General features: G+C 52.2%; 1 long non-coding RNA gene and 1 pseudogene across 1 annotated transcript; one reads left to right on the top strand and one right to left on the bottom strand.

Moving 5' to 3' along the window:
- Positions 1-1,236: 1,236 nt before the first annotated feature.
- LOC142587128 (uncharacterized) lies at positions 1,237-9,894 on the bottom strand. The gene is made up of 2 exons (XR_012829364.1): positions 9,463-9,894; positions 1,237-1,413 (listed from the first exon to the last, which is right to left on the bottom strand). It is a non-coding gene; the product is annotated as an uncharacterized LOC142587128 (long non-coding RNA).
- Positions 9,895-14,850: 4,956 nt separating this feature from the next.
- LOC142589150 (U2 spliceosomal RNA) lies at positions 14,851-15,018 on the top strand (annotated as a pseudogene).
- The last annotated feature ends 237 nt before the right edge of the window (positions 15,019-15,255 follow it).

The raw sequence follows: 15,255 nt of genomic DNA, 5'->3' as shown, positions 1-15,255 counted from the left end.
TCGACGTACATCGTGTTCGTCGCAAACGGTGCTCTGCAAACGGCTTCGTTTTCGCTGGTTATTTGCACATCCATATATGACGTAGTGACGACCCGATGATGTTCTGTACTTGGATGTTGCGGGCACAGACACCAGTGGCGTAGCAACAGGGGGGGCCGGGGGGCCGTGGGCCCCGGGTGCAAGGGGGCCAGTGGGGGGGGGGGGGGTGTGTCATATACGTCTGAAGACACCCCTCTTTCCGCCAGCTACTCCCGTTGGGGGGGGGGGGGGGAAGGGTGACAAAGAAGACCTATGGGCCCCGGGTGCCAGACGACCTAGCTACGCCACTGACAGACACATTGAACACCCCGTAACACACACACGCTACATGCACGCGAACGCGTCTTGGCAGCTCAGGGAAGATGGCGGCCGGTCGCTGGGTTTCGCTTTTGACTTCTTCAGCTGCGTGCTGCCCTATCAAAATAATGTGGCGCCTGGGCTGTGAAGTCTGCCAGCTGAAGCGACGCCGGACACAAGTTTCATCGCATGCCACCGGTACAGGAGGCGACGGAAACGACGGGTTCTTGCGATCCGTCGGTAAGTGTATGGCGGCGGCAGCTCGATCGCTCTGCTCCGAACGTTTTATAATCGGCAGGGACGCTATATATATAGCCGTAAGCATTTTGTCTGACAGCGTTTTGCTGTCAGACGAAATTGTTATCCTGTTGGAGGGGGAACCGAGCTGCGATAGCCACAACGTCGACTATGTCCCGAAGCTGAATTCTGGCCCAACGATGCCCTCGGAGGCCGAGATCTCTTCGTCTATAGCTGCGAGTGGTTTTCTTCTCTGCCTTTAGCTATACAGCTGTTACGCTCGCATTGCATGGTCTTAGTCACACAAAACGGCGCTCGGAAAGGCTGTGCGGCACAATAAAAAGTTAATTATAATTCGTTCGCTCATCTTCTCCCCGATTGCATAGAAGCTATATCTTGCTCGGCCCACGCATGGCAACGCCGTAGCTGCCTGTAGACGGCCTGCAGGCTGTAGGTTTGCGTTTCTCCCGGGTAGTCAGAAGTCGGGCGATCCCAGCATGCGCTGCTTCTTATCACTGCACTTATCGGTTCTCGATGCAGCTATGCGACATTGGCAGGTGCTCCACGAACCAGAATAGAATTACAAAAAAGAAGTTACTTGCCATCCCGGCTCTGCGAAAGTGCATGTCCCTCGAAGCTGTTGAAAACAACCACTACAACTGCTGCAACTGTCGAGTATGCAATGCTTTATTGCTTTAGAGTAATGGTAGTGACAATAGCTTTGCGCTCGCTGTGGTGACCACTTTCGCTACATTCGTGGCCAAGACCAAATGGAAACACGAACTGTACCGCGCGGCTGGTTGACTGGAGTCGTCGCAGCAGGCGAGTCCAATGTTGTCCCTGAAAAGCGACAGGAAACATTCAGTCTTTGTTGTCGGGTTTCGCAATGCCAACATTATAAACTCGCCTTCCCGTGACGATCATCTACGGTCCGTGACGATTATTCCCACGTCGCAAGCTGCCTTCGCCGCGGCAGCAGCCTGCACGACAGTAATCTTTACCGGGAAACGTATGCGGGGAGCGCTGCGTTCTTGACATTGTTAGCAGAGCGCACCTTATAATCAACTACGTGGTTTGGATGGTCGTTTTGTGCTTGTTCTTTATTGAAGCGAATGCTGCGCTGTATGTTGTATGCGTAATAGGAAAGAATGTACGCACTTTTCGCTTCAATCGCTGAAGGTTATATTTTTTTTTCCGTGAGGACGATGCCGCCAGAAATCACGACCAAATAGAGGTTGACAGCTTCGCTGTAATGTTGTTTTGGTTTGTTTTGCCGGCAGCCGCTCCCTATCACAGGAAAAGTAGCAGGTGGAGTGTTCCGAGGTTGAATTATATATTGATTATTAAAGCGAAACTTTCTTTGCCTCTTCCTTCGACTTCCCTACTGCTGCTGCTGTGGGCTGCTGTCGCGCACGCCGACTCCGGAGGTGGTTCAGAGCTTGTGACAAGCGCGTGTAAGAGAGGAAAGGTGACGGGAGGAACTGGCCGTCACCCCACCGCTGGATGGATGGATGGATGGATGTTATGAGCGTCCCCTTTGGAACGGGGCGGTGGCTTGCGCCACCAAGCTCTTGCTACTATGCTGCCTAATATCCTACCTAGATTCACCAATGAAAAAAAAAAACCACTATGAACTACCACGTCCAAATTTTCTGATACCCTATTGCGAACTGTGCTTTTGTACGTCTCCGTCTTTTGTCGTTTCCCTACTTTTCTTCCACCAATCCTCCAATCGCCTCTTACTGATGTCTATTGCGGACCTGTTTGCTTTACCACTGCTCCCGCTGAACCCAAGGGCTTCAAGGAGGCCAGTGGTGCCTAAATCGACCGCTGGATAGACGTCTTCACATTCTAATAAAATATGCTCCGTCGTTTCCCTAGCTTTACCGCAGCAAGCACATGCTTCTTCTTCCTTCTTATATCTCGCTTTATAGGTGCGTGTTCTAAGGCATCCCGATCTCGCTTCGAAAAGTAATGAGCTTCCCTTTGAGTTATCATAAATGGTTTCTTTCCTAATTTCGTTTTTTCCCCTTAAGTAGTTACTCATGGCAGGTTTCTTTTCCATTGCCGCCACCCATGAGATTAATTCAGCCTCTCTGACTTTCCGCTTGACCTTCTTTGTTGCTGTGTTGCCCACCCCACAGGCCGCATACTTGCTGGTAAGCTTCCTAGTTCTTTTCCTCCACTGTGAATCAATGTTTTGCCTGTACAGATACCTGAACACTCTCCCAGCCCATTTACTTTCCTCCATATTCCTCAGCCGTTCTTCATACTCAATTTTACTGCGAGCTTCCCTCACTTCAAAACTAGTCCAGCCCATATCCCCTTGCACAGCTTCATTTGTAGTCTTCCCGTGAGCGCCCAATGCGAGGCGACCCACTGACCTTTGGTTCCCGTCGAGTCCTGATTGTACCCCTGATTTAAAGCAAACAACCGCATTTCCAAAAGTAAGTCCTGGAACCATTACCCCTTTCCACATACCTCGGAGGACCTCGTACCTATTGTATCCCCATAGCGCTCTGTGCTTCATTATGGCTGCATTTCTCTTCCCCTTGACTGTTATGGTTTTTTCCTGTGTTTGCATATATCCGTTGCCTTCGTTTATCCATATACCAAGGTATTTATATTCTGTTACCCGAGGTATTTCTTGGCCCTGTATCTCCACTGTCTGTTCACTGTTTTCATTGAATACAATAACACCTGATTTTCTAACACTAAATTTCAAACCTAAATTGTTGCCTTCCTGTCCACAGATATTAGCGTCGAATGTGCACAATGCCCTCTGGAGCTCCCTGGCCGTCGCCACGTTAGCCGCTTGACAGCTGTAATTATTCGCGACTCCCCTCGGAAGCATTGCAGAAACTGCAGCGCTTCCATTTCTACTACCCTGCGAGGCCAGGGGGGACGCAGATAGAACTGTAGAGAGGAGAAGGAGAGCGAGGAGAAGAGGCAGTTCCCATATAAGAGAGGAGGGGAGGTGATGTAAGAAGGCAAGGAAGAGGACAAGCTTAAGTTCAAGGTACGGTACAGTAGGTTGCTGCTATTTCTGAAAATAAAACGACATGCAAATATGCGGGCAACTTACGCAGGGCGTGCAGTAGCAGAGCCGCATTAATTAAAGCGCACCGCAGGGTCCAGGAGACACTAAGGAAGCGGTCGACCGTCAAATCAACACTTCTGTGCCCGCCGCGTTAGCTTTCCGGCTATAGGTCTATTCGATTCAGCGAAGTTTCTCTGCACCTATTCACGGTGCACTGAACCTAGACCCTCGATTCCCCGAGGATTCCCCTAGACCCTCGATTCCCCGCACTCAAAGAATGCAGGCATTCTTTGAGTGCGGGTGCGTTTGGCAGGCATTCTCAGATCATGAACAGCAGGTTGCTATTATCCCTCAAGAGAAAAGTATATAATAGCTGTGTCTTACCAGTACTCACCTACGGGGCAGAAACCTGGAGGCTTACGACAAAGGTTCTACTCAAATTGAGGACGATGCAACGAGCTATGGAAAGAAGAGTGATAGGTGTAACGTTAAGGGATAAGAAAAGAGCAGATTGGGTGAGGGAACAAACGCGAGTTAATGACATCTTAGTTGAGATCAAGAAAAAGAAATGGGCATGGGCAGGACATGTAATGAGGAGGGAAGATAACCGATGGTCATTAAGTGTTACGGACTGGATCCCAAGGGAAGGGAAGCGTAGCAGGGGGCGGCAGAAAGTTACGTGGGCGGATGAGATTAAGAAGTTTGCAGGCATGGCATGGCCACAGTTATGACATAACCGGGGTTGTTGGAGAAGTATGGGAGAGGCCTTTGCCCTGCAGCGGGCGTAACCAGGCTGATGATGATGATGATGAAAGAATGCAGCACGGTAAGCTTCTTTACATCGATTCCCACAGTGCGTGGGATCTGCATAATTTTTTTGTCGGTGAGATACCGCCTCGTCGTGCCTGCCCTGCTTGCCGGTGTGCATCTAGTCTGCCTTCTCCGCGCGCCGCTCCTGCAAAGCCGCGTCCTGTCTGCGACCCCCACCTCTCTTCCCCTTACCCCTTGTGCAGTGCGGTTGAGCTGTCCTCGAATGAGGAACAGTTACCGCACTACACTTAGCCCCCCTTTCACCCCCCCCCCCCCAATCAAGAATCTCTCTCTCCTGTCTGCGCATAGGGGGCACTGCGGGCTCACGGGGCGTCAGCTGTCCACGTTGCGCCAAACGTGCTGTCTGCTAGCAAGTGGGCCGTTTCGCTTCGTTCCAACGTTCGACAATGCCTTGTATACCTCTCTGGAATTCCGGCGCTCGATACAGAGGCGAAATTGTTCCCTCTTACGTTTCCGTTGCTAGGACTCTCACCTTGACTGAGCCCACAGGGGCCGTCACCATATTCCGCGTCTCGTTAGTTTCGTCTCCCCGGCCGTTAACCTCTGGGCATTCGCGCTTGCCCCTGTCCCCTTACGCGTTACATTAACATTTTAGGGCGTCGTAGTTTCAATTGTCTCTGCACGTGCATATCGATCGCGGATGTCTCGTTTTCTTCACAGACGCCATGGACGTGCAAAGCCGTAACGAAGAAGTCGGCAATTTGAAAAAAAAAAATTTTATTTTGTTTACGTCTACTTTTTTCTTAGCTTTTGCACGTACGCTTTCTCTCTCCGTTGGCGTACCCATCCTTTTAGGAACTAAAGAAATATTCATTGTTGGTCGCTGGTCGTGTGGTGGTCCGCTCTCTAGGTCCCATAGTGTCGGGCGCGCTGTATTCCCAGTCACGATCAGTGACAGTATGTAGTGACATACTATCACTATATATATATATATATATATATATATATATATATATATATATATATATATATATATATATATATATATATATATATGCTATACAGAAGGCGCGGCCCATCAAACGCGGTGACGATTGTATTGGGTGATCCCGGCGCACACTTAGAAGCGACGCGATGCGCCCCAGTTAGCAGACGACAGCAGTGTGTCAACAATATACACAGTGCTCCAAAGTACAGGGTCGTCCACTCTTAGTACGAACACGGCGAAGCGTGACCGCATAAAGCCACTCAATGGCCGTGCGCCGTTGTCTTCTGCTAAAGCACGGTGCGCTACCACGCTTTAGCAGACGACACGAAGCCCCGCCTCCAAAGCCCCGGTGCGCCTGCGCCGCTTAGCTTCGATGCGCGGAGCGCGGGCACGCTGCGCCGTGTTCCTGCTAAGAGTGGACGACCCTGTACATCGAGGAGCTGTTGCTCGGAAGACGAAAGAGCGCAACCTGTGCGACAAAGGCATCACCACAAGATCCGAAGAGCGCTTCAGATGTGGCAATTAAGCCCTCGCAATCGTCGCAACTACGAGTAAGCGACGATTCCTTAGTGGCGCCGGTGTCTATATTAAAAAAAAAAAAAACAGCGCGAAAAAGACGTAGACGCGCAAAGACACGACAAATACAGCGCCCGCGTGTTTGCCGTATCTTTGCTCGTCTACGTATTCTTCGCACCTTTTCCCCTTTTTTTTGTGAAGATGGAAGCGCACAAACTCAGCTTTCAGCTTTCACAGCACTGGTGCCATTAGCGATTGCGAAAAGTCCGCCCTAGACGAAGGTATAGATTGATGTCAGCCGCGATATGACATTTGCATTTTAATCGTCATGTAAACGTCGACCTAGACAGTTTGCATCGTGATTTGTGCAATGTTTGCCTCTTCTGTATCACTTTTTTATTATTACGCATAGAACCGTGTGTGCGTCTCTTCTTCTTGTCTGTTCTAGTACGAAAAAAAAAAGATGTTCAATTACCTGAAAAGGCAGACGGTTCTTGCGCGACAATTCGCAGTGTCCAGGTTGCTAACTAGTAAGATCCAGCAACTAACTCTTTATTTATTCACCTAAGCAAACGTGCTCCAGTTGCGAAATTCAAGCCGTTCAGTAGTGAAGAAGCCATGCATGTCCAGATATCCGCCTCCGAGGTATGCTAAATATTAATTAGCGTTGCATTTAAGATTCACTTGAACTGTAAGACGCACGGTTTTGGGAAACTGTTAGCCGGAACGCCCACACATTTCGTAGCTGTAAAGGATGTTGACAAACGGCATGGAGGCTGAGAAGTAATTTCACCCCAGAATTGTGGAAGATCGCCGTTTTCGGGCTTCGCCGAGAGCAAAACCAGCTGGACGCTTGGGTCAGGAGGCGCTCTTTGGCGGCAAAGAGCCCGCGTCGCCATCTCGGGTCATCTCAACCTGTCGCATGTGCGGTCTGGAAACGTGGGGAGGGGTGAGACGTTGGGGGCTCTTTGGCTAGGAGGCGCGGACGGGAGGTCTGTGACGGACCACGAGAAAAGCTTCGTTAGGGCTTCGATGGGCATGCCGGGGGTCAGAGGGGCAACTTCAAAGCCAGAGGGATCGATGACCCGATGTGCGGTCTCTTGAAAGACAGGCTGGCGCCGGAGACACAATCCATCTCCGCACTTGCAGTTTTATGGGGCCCGCCGGAGGAGACGAACCACGCACAAGACGGCATGGTGAATCGGTGGGTGCGCTTTGGCAGTGGCGCCTTTTGCGGCACGCAGTGCGCGATGGTTGTAATTAAGGTGCGAGGACGGGGCGGCGCAGATGTTAGTTCCCCTTAAGTGTTCTTCAATGTGTCGGCATACTTTCCCACACATGTCGCAGAGCAGGACGGTTGGGGTGCTATTTGTTTATTTGTTGTTTGACGGTTTCTTTCTCTCCCTCTATCTCTGTGAATGTTCCAAGGAACGCAGAGAGAGAGAGAGAGTGCGAGAGAGAGTGACCAGTGAGTTGACAGCCCAGTTGACCCAATCAGGTCACTGAGGTGTCGTGATTTGCCGTGAGGGGATTCGGGAGGAGCAACTGAAGGGTTAAAATCTGGCTCCCGACCTCTCACGGAGGTTCCGGGCGCAGGAAAGGTGCTCTGCACTTTCGGCTCTGCCGAGTTAGGGCGCCGGTCCCAGTGTAACCGAAGGGTCTTGACCTGCGAACGGCGTTGTGCACTATCGGCTATGTCGAGTTGTTACGTCAGACTCACTGTATATAGCTGTCGATGTAAATATCGTGTAGATAAAGTCTTTTCTCTAAGTGCAAACGTCTATGGCGTCCCATCTCTGATGGAAGCGGAGAAACGGCGACGACGGCAGCTGAAGACAAGTTTCTCTACCAAGTAAGCTGGTTATACGCCAGCTTGGAGCACTTTGTGCTACAAGTAAACCAATGCAGAAAACTTAGTGTAGCGCGCTTTAGGGGCGGTTATTTCGACAGTGTCGCTAGACTTGCTCGGCTTCAATTTCGAAATTGTAGCATGTATGCCCTGAAGCTAAAACACGAGAAAGTTAATTTGCCAATATTCTTATTTATACACACGGACATTGTGATTTCTCACCTAACGTCCGCCGTCGGCTCCTCCCTTAATGTGTAAAGTGAACACGAACATCGAGTACTCCGCTGTAACAGTTTTTCTTGGGTGGACCGGTCTCGCTATCTCGCGCAGAAATCCCCACTGCATGCGCAATTTACAGCGGCCGAACCAGCCCGAGCCGCCCGCATTCCATCGCTTCCGCCCCTTTCGCGACAGACGCTGCGAGTTCTCGTGGCGCAATCTAGTGGCAGCCGCAGCAGTCGCCACGGCGACCGGAAACGGCTGATCCAGGGAATACCTGCACACCGTTATGCTACGCCGTGTCTGGTCTAAATCGAATTTGCTCGAAATCAACGTTTATGCGACTGTGTGCACTCCACTACAATTTGATTTCCCCCTTTTCGGTCTCGACAAATTTCGTTCCCACAGGTTCGGCGCCTGCTGCGCTCGTTTATTCCTAAACCGGAAGTCCGAGCAAAGGGGCGTGAGACAGTTGCACGGCTTCGGCGCTCGCCTGAAATTCCCGTGCACAGACTCGTAGCGACGTGCCCACTGCTTTCGCAGACGACGTGGTTTGATAAAGGATATGTTTCTCCGAGTTAGGTACAGTTCGTAGGGTTCGAATGCGCTACACACACACGCGCGCGCACACACACACGCACACACACCTACCAGCCGCGATCGATGAGCAACGCAAGTGAAACGACGAACGGCTTCTGCGCTCTCCTCCAAAGAAAACCTCGCTTCTTCGCAGCTTCACGCAAACGTTCGCGCTCAAATCACTGTTGCGAGAACAACAACAACAAAAAGAAGTATTGGGGTTTGGTGCAGTGGGGCAGCGTTAATACCTCGAGCTGTGTCACTCCAATGGGCGATTATGCAATACACGGTTGAGATGTCGCACGGATTCACGGCGCTCGCTTGCCTTGTAAGGAGATTTTTCTTGCCTGCTTTCGTAGACCCTGCTGATAACGTCAGCGCCCATTCGGAACTGGCTCTGCTAGATATGATAAATAATCCCGATAAAGCTGGCGATACGAACTTGTCGTGACGCGCACAGGGAAGCCATGGGAGAAGGCATGTTGAATGTGACCTCGTCGCTTCCTACCAGTAATTATTTTCGCCGATTTTGTCGACTTACTTGTTTATTAAACGGGAAGTCCGAGTTACGGGCGTGAGGCGTTGCACGGCTCCGGCGCTCACCCATACCTCTATGCAGACTCGTAACGACGCCCCCACTAACTTTGTAAACGATATGGTTGGAAAAGAATACGCTGCTCCGTGTTAGGTGCAGAGCTAAACACACGCACGCACGCACGCACGCACGCACACGCACACACACACACACACACATACACAGACGAGCCTTGGTCGATGAGCAACGCAACCGAAATGTTGCATGGCTTCGGCGCTCGCCTCGAAACAGCGTCGCTTCATCGCAGCTTAACGCAAACATTCACGCTGAAATAAATGTTGCGAGGAAAAAAAAGATGATTGCGGTTTGGCCCGGCGGGGCAGCGTTATTACCTCGAGCTGTATTATTCCAATTGACGACTGTATCGCAGCGTATGGCGGTGCCTTGGAAGTGCCGGAAGTAGCTGCAACCTTTGAACAGCAACATATTAAACTAGACGCACTGCGTCAAAACAAACTCCAATCAATGACGACGGTATCGCAGTGCGTGGCCATGCCTTGGAAGTCTCGGAAGTAGCTGCAACCCTTGAACAGCATGAAGCAGTGGATGGTTGCGCGGGCGTGTAGAGACGCCGCACGGATTCACGGCGCTCGCCTGCCTCCGAAAGAGTTTTTTCCTGCCTGTAATCGTAGACTTTGGTGATGACGTCTGCGCCCATTCGGAACTGGCTCTGCTAGATATGATAAATATTTCCGATCAAGCTGGCGATACGAACGTGTCGCGTTGGCGGCCGACGCGCACAGGGGGAAGTCGCAAACGGGGAAGCCATGGGTGAAGCCATGTTGAATGTGACGTCGTCGCGCCTTGCTACCAGTAATGTTTTTCGTCGATTTTGTCGACTTGGCTATGTCTAGGTTTTTGTCGATAAAATTATAATTTGGGAGAAAGAAGTGATTGCTTTTTGGGCTCTCTGTATGCGACTTGACATTATCGACCGTTATGCTGTGCTACGTCACCGTGCTGTCGAGAGTATCTGCACGCGCATATTGTTGAACCTCGCGTCTAATATTGCAATTTATTAATAAATTAGGTAATAGTGCAACACTTTAAACTAGAAGCACTGCGGCAGAACAATCCTAGCATTCCCCAAAGCGAGTACATGAGGTGCTGTGCCGTAAAAGGCGTGTTATACTGGCACGGGCTGATGAGTGCACTAGAGTTTATTTTCGGGTTTGAAATGGTGGGTTCAGACCTCGGACCAGTGCTTTTTATCGCTTCTCGGCCTTTTGGCTAAGATCAAAGTGTAGTACGCTTTGGTTTTGAAGCGGTAAAACTCTCGTACTCGGACATCCCTGCTGCCCTTGGAAACCCCGGACCTTTGGAAGGATTTGCTGCCTGCTGTTTGAGTAAGTGTCAACATTGCCTGATTCACTGCTTGCTTTTTCTTTCCTTTTCTCTGTAGTACTTGTATTTTTTTTTCTCTCTCTCTCGTTCGTTTGTAAACTTAAAAGTTTCTGCATGCCCTAACTTCTAGAACAGTCGTAGTTCCCTTTTTTTTTTTCTCTCGCTCGGCGGCCCCAGCGCCGCGAGCCCTTGACCATGTCTTTGTGTGCACGCTTTTGCATGTAGCATATCCGTTGGTTCCACGTGGGCCGCGGTGAGCGACAAGCTCACGTGCGGTTCACAGGCCCACTGGTGAGATTTCCTTTCTTTTTTCTATCTTTTTCTCTCGATTTGGGTGCACATTCCTGCATGTAGCGAACATTCCGGCCACAAGTAGGCTTCCGTGAGCTATTCCGCCCACGAGCAGTTCACAGGCCTACTTGCCTACTCCGTTTGCTTTTTTTTTTTCTCTCTTTCTTTCTCCTGCTTTTTCACGCCGCGGATTATCTGTCATTTTTTTATCAACTAGCGTCCTTGATTTTGTACGCAAACCCTTGCATGCACTAAAACCTTGTCTTTGCGTAGGTTGCTCTGAGCAACACGCTCACGTGACTCCTTTCCTGTTTTTTACTTTCCCACTATCGAACGAGATGGCGCCACCTGTCAGCCCCCCAGACGCCAGACCACCAAGCCGGATCCCAGTTCGCTCGCCGCCCGCTAGACTGCCGCAACCTGATTTCAACCACGCCAGCCCCGGCGCACAGCCGATACGCAACGAGCAGGAACTAATACTGTTTTTTCCTCTCCCTAGTTGCTTCAGATGTACAGAAGAAGGCTGCTCAACGAGCTACTCACCAGCAGTCTGGACATCTCGACGGCAATCCCTTCAGCGGCACCTGGAGCAACAACATGGCACCAGGATCCTAACAACTACACATTTCTGCACTCTTTGCAGAAAGATACTAGGATCCCGGCCGACTTCGCATGGATGCCTCGCTGGCGGCCAGCACGACCTCGCAACGCGGATACAACACCCGCACAAATGCACTGAGTGCCCCTCTTCCTTTCCTTCCAGGAAGGGTCTCGACAACCACCAGCAGGCGCACAGGAAAAAAGCGGCAGCGCGGCAAGCCTCGTCCACAACCCGGCCAACTTCAGCGGCAGGCAGCGATTCTAACACTGACGCTCCACAACCAGAGACGACACCGACTCCGGTCCCCTCAAGGGAGACCACACCTGCACCGACGCCAGCTACTTCAGCAAGTAGCAGCCCCTCGGCTATGCCCTCTCCACCGACCTTGACTATAGAGGCATCTCCCTCTTTTTCAGCAGAAAGCAGCGAACCAGCTGCGGCGCTGACCTCCTCTCCCCCCTCTCAGCAGGAATACGACAACAATGAGGCAGCACATGACAGCACGACGAACAGCGCGGCCACCCCCTCTTCTGGTGCACCGCTGTCACCTGCAGCCACCGAGAACGACGACGCCTCCCAGGAAATTGACCCTATTTCTCTCGCAGGCCCGATCGAGGATGACGGCGTGCTAGCCAAGCACGCCCAACAGATGAGGCAGCTGCAACGCGAGCCAATATCGGAAGCTGGATGGGAGCAGTTCACCGAAATCCTGGACGATGCCGTACAGGTAGTATGCGCGGCGGTAAAGCTTCCTGTAGCCTCTGCCAACAGGAAGCCGCGCCGCCCCGTGAATCCTGAGAATGCTCAGCAGATTCAGACGCTGTACCGGCGCAATCGCCGACGTGCAGTGAGGCTGATCGTGGAGGGCGAGTCCCAACTCTGCCCGATCCCCCTTGACGAGCTGGAGGAACACTTCAGCGAGGCTTGGGGGCCGCGTGAAGCCGACACCGCTCTGCTTCTGAGCAAGGTGAAGCGAAGCGACATGGCTGAAGTCAGCCTTGCGCAGTTCACTGACGGCGAGGTAGTTTCCCGTCTTCGCAAGAGCGAGAACACCGCCCCCGGAAGTGACCGCCTCACCTACCAACACTGGCGCTCCACTGATCCCGAAGCTCTTTTTCTCACCGCAGTGTTCAACGTGTGCCTGAAATACCAGAGGGTGCCTGCTGCCTGGAAAGAGTCACGGACTGTACTCATCCACAAGAAGGGAGACCTCCGGGATGCCGCAAACTGGCGCCCCATTACCCTTGGGAGCACGATTTCAAAACTGTACGCGGGCTGCTTGGCGGCTCGCTTACAGGAGTGGATCGCCTCCCAAGAAGTGCTCTCCCGTTGTCAGAAGGGGTTCCTGCCGTATGATGGTGTGTACGAACACAACTTCGTACTGCAGGAGCGCCTGGACGCGGCGAGAGCTGGCCGTGGGGACCTGTGCGCGGCATTCCTTGACTTCGCCAACGCGTTCGGATCTGTACCCCACAATGCTCTCATTGATGCACTGCATGGCGCTGGTGCGGGTGATAACTTTTGTGCCATCATTGCTGATATTTACAGAGACAACAGGACCAGCGTCATCGCAGAAGCCGGGATCACCTCACCGATAGAAATCTCCGCCGGCATACGTCAGGGTTGCCCACTGAGCGGCCTCCTGTTCAACCTAGTGCTCGACCCAGTTGTGCGTGCGCTTCAGGGAGGTGACAGGCAGCACAATGTGCTTGCCTACGCCGATGATCTAACGCCGCTAGCTGACGAGCCAGGTACGCTTCAGAGCCGCATTAACGTAGTGGCAACTCTGTCGAGCCAGCTCGGGCTACGTCTGAACCCCGCGAAGTGCAAGTCACTGCACCTCTCCGGAAAGACACCCGTGGGGACAAGACCGACGACCTTCACGGTCTACGGCACCCCAATCCCATCAATCAGTGACTTCGAGGCACACGCCTTCCTCGGGCGACCAGTCGGGTTCTCGGTGCTACCGGACCAGGCAACCGTGGACGAAGCCATCAACGTGGGTCGCCGCCTGCTTACCTCGATGCTCGCCCCGTGGCAGAGATTGGACGCCGTTAAAACATTTGTATTTCCGGCGCTCAACTTTGCCATGAGGTGTGGCTCCCTTGGTAAGGCAGAGTGGTCTCGCCTGGACACAACGCTTCGCCCACTCATCAAGCGGACCCTCTACCTGCCTGCCAACGCTGCTAACGACTACCTATACGGTAGCTCCGCAGCGGGTGCCATTGGCATTCCTATGGCGGCAGAAGTCAGTGACATCTGCAGAATTGACAATGCGTTCAAACTTCTTTCCTCTGCAGACACTGAAGTCCAGGACCTGGCAGTGCAGGCGCTGATCGTCGTGACATGCAGGAGGTTGAGGCGCATTCCAGAACCGGGTGACATGGACGCCTACCTGAGCGGCGAGACTGAGGGTGACTTCCGGGCCACGGCGACCCAGCTCCAGTCCGTGTGGACTGAGGCCCGCAAGGCTTCTCGGCGTCTTGGTGTCACCTGGGAATTCGAAAAGGACGGCCCCCGTATCTCCAGGGGTGACATAACACTTGGCCCGAGGAAACGTACTAAGGTGGTGAAGACACTCAGGACGGCACTGGCAAACGCACGAGATCACGATCTCCACCAAAAACCCAGTCAGGGGAAAGTGATGGAGTGCGTTGCCGCCGACCGGAGCAGTTCCCACTTTGTACGCACCGGCCAATTCACAAGGTTTGCCGACTGGCGTTTCGTTCACCGGGCCCGACTTAACGTCGTTCCCCTGAACGCAGCGAGGCCATGGGCTACGGCCGTGGACCAACGGTGTAGGATTTGTGGCGGTCAACCAGAGACCCTGCCACATGTCCTGTGTCACTGCATGACTCACAGTCAAGCATACACCAACCGCCACAACCAGATCGTGAACCGAGTGAAAGCCGCTGCCTCCGCCAAGTTCACTGTCACCCACGAGAATCGACCAGTAGGTAACACTAATCTCCGTCCTGACCTTGTGCTTTGCAGGGGCGAGGAGGCGATCATCATTGATGTAACCTGCCCGTTCGAGAACCGGCCTGCAGCCCTGAACGCGGCCCGCCAGGGGAAGGAGGAGAAGTACCAGCCAGTCCGGGAATACCTGCTGCGGAAATTCCAGAAAGTGACCGTGGAGGCCATCATCATCGGGGCACTTGGATCGTGGGATCCCCAAAACGACCGGGTCATGCGCCGCTTCTGCAGCCGCAAATACCTGCGGCTGTTCAAGAAACTTGCCGTGAGCGAGACAATCGCTGCATCACGAGACATCTATGCAGCGCACATCACAGCCAAGTGAAGAACAGCACTAGGTAGACACACACTACACCAACACACACTTCCATGCCAGCACAAAAACTTCCAAAATACTCAACAAACACTAAACAAACACACACCTCCATGCCTGCCCAAAAACTAACACGAAAAACTCTACTAAATTCACATCAATAAAACCGTCTTTCACGGGGAAAATGTAACAAGCATTTTTTCAAAAACCTCTGTTCTTATCAGCTTAATATCTGATACGGGTCCTATTTGGACCCAAGATATTAAACTTATTTTTGGAATGGGGCGGAGTGCTTGAAGCTTGCTTCACCTCCGCCACGGGTTGGCCCGGTATTGCACTGCCTCCGGGATCGGCCCACTCACCCCTACGGGGGTGAGAAAACCTTATTCAATCCAAAGTCAGAATCAAATTAGATGATACCCATGAAAAGGTGTCATAATTGTGGCAAACCGTCAAAGAAGGTTCCATTTGCCCCCCTGTAATCTTTGAAAGGCTCAGCCCCTGCACGACTAAGCTTTGCGAGAAAGCCAGCTTCACGGTTGGGCAGGCTATATATATCGCACGCGTACAGGAAAACCTCGAACAGTTAAAGGCACGTTC

This window comes from Dermacentor variabilis, chromosome 7 (assembly GCF_050947875.1).
Source record: "Dermacentor variabilis isolate Ectoservices chromosome 7, ASM5094787v1, whole genome shotgun sequence".
NCBI lineage: Eukaryota > Metazoa > Arthropoda > Arachnida > Ixodida > Ixodidae > Dermacentor > Dermacentor variabilis.
Note: the sequence above shows the minus strand (reverse complement) of the source record. Positions and strands in the feature narration are given on the sequence as shown.